The sequence below is a fragment of the Lepidothrix coronata genome, unplaced genomic scaffold (genome assembly GCF_001604755.1).
Source record: "Lepidothrix coronata isolate B3197 unplaced genomic scaffold, Lepidothrix_coronata-1.0 Scaffold19, whole genome shotgun sequence".
In the NCBI taxonomy this organism is placed as follows: Eukaryota; Metazoa; Chordata; class Aves; order Passeriformes; family Pipridae; genus Lepidothrix; species Lepidothrix coronata.
In genome coordinates, this window is record NW_016690199.1 from 5,647,318 (window position 1) to 5,653,317 (window position 6,000).

The window sequence follows — 6,000 nt, forward strand, 5'->3', positions numbered from 1 at the left end:
ACCGGCACTGCATTGATAGCAATCTCCTAGGCCACAGCGCTGGAGCTTTGGCTCTGTTCTTGGAAGTTGTCATTGAAACTGGAGGGTTTTGTTTCAGTGCTTAAATTCATAGCCAAGGAGTTGTTTGCTACTTGAACTATTTCAGCACTGCTGTTCCCTCTGGGGTCATCAAGGAACTGATGCGCTCAGAGAGAAGAGGCCGTGTTCAAGGCACACATGTCTTTATTTGTGAATTAATTTTGGTTAAGGCAAAAAAAAAAAAAAAGAAAACCACAGAATGAGGCACTATAAGCTGTTCATCCTTCAGCAGAACATAGTGGTATTTAATCTAAAATAATCTCCATACTGCAGCACAATAAAAGATAAGCCATACTTCTGAAATTTGAGAAGAAACAGAAAGAAGATTGCTATTCTTAGAGTAAGGGCACTGAAAATGTTTCCTAGAAGAGCAAATGTTCCTTTTTTTCCCAAGAAACCAAGCTGATACATGCTTAAACTAATTATCATGGGAAATTCAGGTCCCTTGCTGGAAAGCATGGAACAATTCTAACTGTTCTCTTCAGCTATCTTGTGGATTATAAAAAGACAGAAATCTAAAGAATTAATCCCTCAGCCACTTACAGACAAGTAGTAAAGCAGTCAGGTCTAACTTGCACATGGCAAAGTGTTGTGAGGTGGGGGAAGAGACAGAGCTGGGGGTGGGAGGAAATGTTTATCAGCTTTGCTGACAGAGACATAATGCAATTCAGCAGTGGGGAGTTGGTTAGTTGAACTGAGTGCTGGAAGATGCTCCTGCTCCCAAGCTGTGAGGGTAATTACACATTGGAACAGCATGACAGGCTGGGCGGGACATCCTGCACCTTAAAATGAGCCCTTAACAACACATGAATTCGAGGTAAAGGCTGCCCTGTGATTCCCTATGGCCCTCCCACCGGCCCTGGGGGAATTCATTTCAACAAACAAAACAGATCCCCTCCACATGTTTGTGATGGGTCCAAAGCCAGCTAACTGCTGTGCCCTTCCTGTTATTCTGGGACAGAAGTCAGACTTAGTGCTGAGCCCACACCGGGGTTCGCTCTGCTGGAGATCACAGACGGAGCTCACTGCGTGTGGCTCGCTGATTGTCTGCGATGCTTCATCTGGAGGGGCTGAGAGGAACTGTGGGCAAACTGCACTGGTGACTACACGGATCACTCACCCAACTGGGTCCAGGCTTGTTTTTCAGACAGAGTCACAGCTTGGAAAAAGGCTGAGGCTTCTTGGCTTTGGAAACAGAAGCCCTTTGTTTATACATCAAGCAATAGCAGCATCAGCTTTCTTCACTGACCTGCCAGCATGTCTCTGTCCTCTGCCACCTTTGGAGCACAGTGGAGTGCAGGCTCCACAGCCTGTTCAGTTTTCCATCTCTTGGAGAAGGCTACCAACAAAAGTGCCAATTAGTGCCAGTTGCACCACCACTGACAAGCTTAATAAAGCAAATGTAGACAGGGATTATGTCACTGCAGAAGAGGACTGTGGCGCTAGAGCCAAGGAGCTGGGCCACGAGGGTGTGGGAAAGGAGATTCACCAAGTCCTAACACCATGAGAGCACAGGGGTAAGGAGATATACTTAAAAGTCTTCCCTGCAAGGTAAGTTCTGTCTTACCTGCATAGGTTAATGTAGTCACACAAGGCAAATCACTCATCTGTAGGAAAAGCTTTCAAAAGCATGTAATGCAGTATACGGAGCCAGCATTCCTTAAAAGCTTAGTTACAGCCAGTCCTCTAAAAAACTGCTTTCCATTATGAAAACTACTTTCTATCATCAGTGATGAAATCTAATAAATATTTCCCATGGGTTGCTCAAGCACTTTAAAACCAAAATATTCATATACGACCCACCTTTTAGTACAAAGTGGTTTTATTTGCTGTGACAGGTAAAAAAGGCCTGAAACATTTTCATTCAGAAAGCAGGGGAAGAGAGGAAGTACTGAGTTACTTTTAATTTTGACTCTGCAATTGACTCCTCTCTGCCGCTCCCAAAGTTTAGCCTGTCTAGAGTCTGCTGAAGGAGATGAAGTCTACTGTAATTTTGAGTAACTCATTTAAAAGATGGATTTGTGATTTTTAAGTCTTCTTTTACCTAAAATATTAAGTAGTTAAAGAATTCAAACTTATGTAAACACAAAACTAGGTGGTTTAAGCAGTCTAAAAAATCCCTTACTATAACATTTGTCTCTGATATACTGTCCTGCCATACAAGCTGGATCCTTGTCCTTGCCATGGTCACAGCCTGGTATGAGCATTGCCAGAGGTGGGCAGTGCTTAATTTTGGCAGAAGATGCCAATACTAAGCACACCTGAAAAATCACTTGCTTCACAAATATGCACAGTTATGGAATATCAAGCCTAACATGAGCTTCACACTCAGGACCATACAAAGAATATCTGCTGCAAACAGGTGAGGGTTTCATAACAGCTTCACAGGGAAAGAAATGGGGCTGTTAATGAACAGACTCCTTGCAGACAAGCCTTGCAAACTGAGGCAGGCATTAAGTAAAGGAGAAAATGAAGGAGGAAACCAAGTGCAAGGCCTGCCAGGAGAAGAGGCCTTGGCCATAGGTAAGGCTGCAATTATAGGCTGGCTTGAAAATAAAGTTCAAAATAGCAAGATCTGGCACAGAGGCACGGAAAGATAGATAGCAGAAACGGGCCAGCGTTCCAGGTTTGTTTCCTAATACCTATTTGTCCTATGTCTGGTGTTCAAGCCATACGGGTTTTTGACTTGCAATATAAGAAATCTATTGACATCAGCAGATCATTGTGCATTGCATCATCCCGTCTGGGCAAACGAGGCACCCGTGCCATATGCTCAATATTTAAAGAACACTGTAAATCCTTGCAAACCTACTTTCACAACACCTAAGTTGGTGGCAGTATTCCCATCACTGCTTGGTGTCAGCACCTGTCTGAGGCTACACCACTATTAATTCCCAGCCTGGCTTCAGCAGTCTTTCCTCCTCCGCCTACAACATGTGAAAAAGAAGCTCTGCTTATGACTCGCTCAGACCACATCAAACTGTCCTCTATTATCATGCACAAGAATCACATCTATGGTGCTGCAAGGCTGCTGCTGGCACTGATTTACTCCTGCTCTTTCCACCATGCGGGTATATTTGCATGTGTAGCAGAAGAGCAGAAGGAGCCGAGCTCCCTCACAAAACCTAACTCAGCAGTCATAGCAGAAAACAGAAATATAGTTTGCAAAAAAGAATCAGAGATCCTCACTGCTTCTACAAGAAATGGATCCAAGTTTAGCTGGGGTAGAAAGGTTGTCCCCACTTGCCCTGATGACCTCTGAAATCACTGGTATCTCTTTGCCCAGTGGTTTAGTCGATAAATGAAAAAAAAAAAAAAACACATAAATCAACAAAGCAAATCTTTAGAATCCTCAAACAAAGAGGAACTCATTATGATTAGGAATTATTGCTATAGCCAGAAGAGTCCAGTCATCTAATCTCAATTGTGTATGATGCAGGCCAGCAGTTCCCATGTTGGGCTTATCACATGACTGACTGACAACATCTACTTTAAATTCAACCCTATTTTATAGATTTTTAAACTGTGAAGCATCCAAGGCTCTTTGCGGAACTTGTGGCTGAGCCAAGCAAAGGTCCCATCCAGCTAACCTCAATCTCATCTGTCCCTAAACCCCAAAACATCCCCTGCCATCAACCCTTCCTCTTTATTCTGTAGGAGAAATTATTAATTTCCTAATGCAAATGCAAGAATGGACCAAACTGGATCTGAGTCAGCAAGGAGAGAGGCAGAGACCCAATTCAAAGAAGCAGGGAAGGCAGAGAAGGACTTTGAGCTGTCCCACACCTGGACTTCAGCTCTGCGAGCAAGGTTTCAGCAAGTCTGAGCCAGTAAGTCAGGACCGTGGGTGAGCTCCAGTCACACCAGCCATTGTAAAGTTATTTTCCCTGTACTACAAATCTAATGGGGAACAGTGCAAATCAACACTTCTCCTTCAGGAAAGGATATTAGGCCTGAAAAGCCCAGTTCCCCAGTTCAGGCCTGATGCAACCCATTCGGAGCCACAGCAAGATACCTGCAGACCTGGGATGTGAAGGGAGACGATGGGCCAGTCTCCCCTTCTCTGGGCTCCCCAACTAAAGCAAACACAACGGCAATAAGCTCCGTGGATATGAAGAGGGAGATGAACAAGGCATTGGGGCCAGCCAAGTTCTTCCCTTAGGGTCCCCTGTGGAAAGCAGTGGAAGGAGGCCAAGGGAGGAGAAAGAGACTTCCAGGCAGAAAGCACTTGGCTGCATGCCTCAGCCAGGACAGGGAGCAGCTTCCAGCTCCAAGGGCAGCGCCCTCCCTGCTACTTGGCTCACTGATTCCTGCACCCTTCGCCATGAGCACCACGGCTCCTCTCCCACAGCCTCATGGCTCTGAGGGCCAACTGCCTGTGCTCCCACCAGTAATCAGGCAGTGTCCACAGACCCTGACTCTGTTTGGAAGACTGGGCAGCCCCATCTTCTCTCTCAGCCAGCAAAGCTCCTTTGCCCAAAATTGTCCCTCTGCTCCTTTGTTCCAGCCCCAGTGGTAATTACTGTTTTGATGTAAGGGGTGGTTTTTTGCTATCATGCTCTTAATATTCAGGCTTTATTTTATAATCACTAGCGTTTTTCTTTTTAATAGGGCAAGTAAATTGTAGTAAACACATACTACATCACACTCCTGTTTTTCATGTGATGTCATTTCCCTGACAATGTTTGCAGCAGCGTTTTAGAGCAAAGCCTAAATGGATAAGTAATTTCTAATTCACAGTAAGAGAGAGAATGAAGTCCCTTGAGGAGCTGAGTTTTTGAACATGCTTTCCTCCAAAACCATCTGCTAATGCTCTCCTGCTCTCTCCAGCTCCTGCAATAAGGAAAGCTAATGATGGTTAGTGACTCAAAGTGACAAGAAAGAGGGATGCAGACTCAAACTGATTTCAGTTTCTTGTTAATGACATGCTCGGTCAGGGCTGTGGTCAAAGGCAGGCTGGATAGAAGTCCCAAACCAGTAATGAAGGTGACCGAAGTGACTGCTTGCCCACTGCTTCTGTGAGGAGATGGGCACATCACTCTGTGTAACACATCTGCAGCCTTGCCCAGCAGGAGTGGGGCTGGGACCCTGGGGACCCTGAGCCTCCGAAAACTGCTGAGAGCACCGCAGGGCCACAGAGTCACTGCAGAGCTCCCAGCACTAGCAATGGGAAAAACACTCACACGCCATTGGGAAGGGCTTGGCACTCCCTTGGGTTTGCCTCCTCCTTCAGATGCCCAAGGTTTGACTCAGCTTTGCTGCCACCTCATTTTCCCTGCCAGTAGCAGCACCAGGGCTGTGGTTAGACCACAAACGCCCTGGCAGAAAAACACGTCCTGTGACAACTGTGAGCTGCTGGAAGGGCAGACCAGGTGAGTCACTCACTGAGTCACTCATCAGGTAGAATATTTTGAAGTATAAAACCAGACAATTTCCTTCGAAGTGAAATGCCAGCTACATATCACCCAGGCTGCCTTCAGTATGGAGAACGCTGGCTGTGGTGTTGGAGCTCTGTACAACATGCCAGCCAGAGATGGCCAGTTCACACCCAGCAACTTCATCCCAACCTTCACGATAGGTCAGCAAGCCTACCATCCCATCAGCCATCGTGCTCTAGGTGAAAGACTCAAGGTATATCTCCTCATAATCCTTTGCTCCAGTCAGTCTGGTCTCTATGAGACTATGATTCTTCCTGAGGGTTGGGAGGCACTCCACCCTCCATTCTTTCTCTCAGGAATAAAGTCCTCTCTACCAGCACAGCCTGTCCAAAGACTCCTGTCTGCCACTGACCCCTTCTATCCCCCTGGTCTTAGGATGCAGGGAAAGCACACTACCAGCATGGTAATGGGCAAAAAGCATCCAATCTATCCTTCACTGCTGAAGGGACTGGGTAAGTCCCAGCTCCCCAGTGAGATCAGGCCT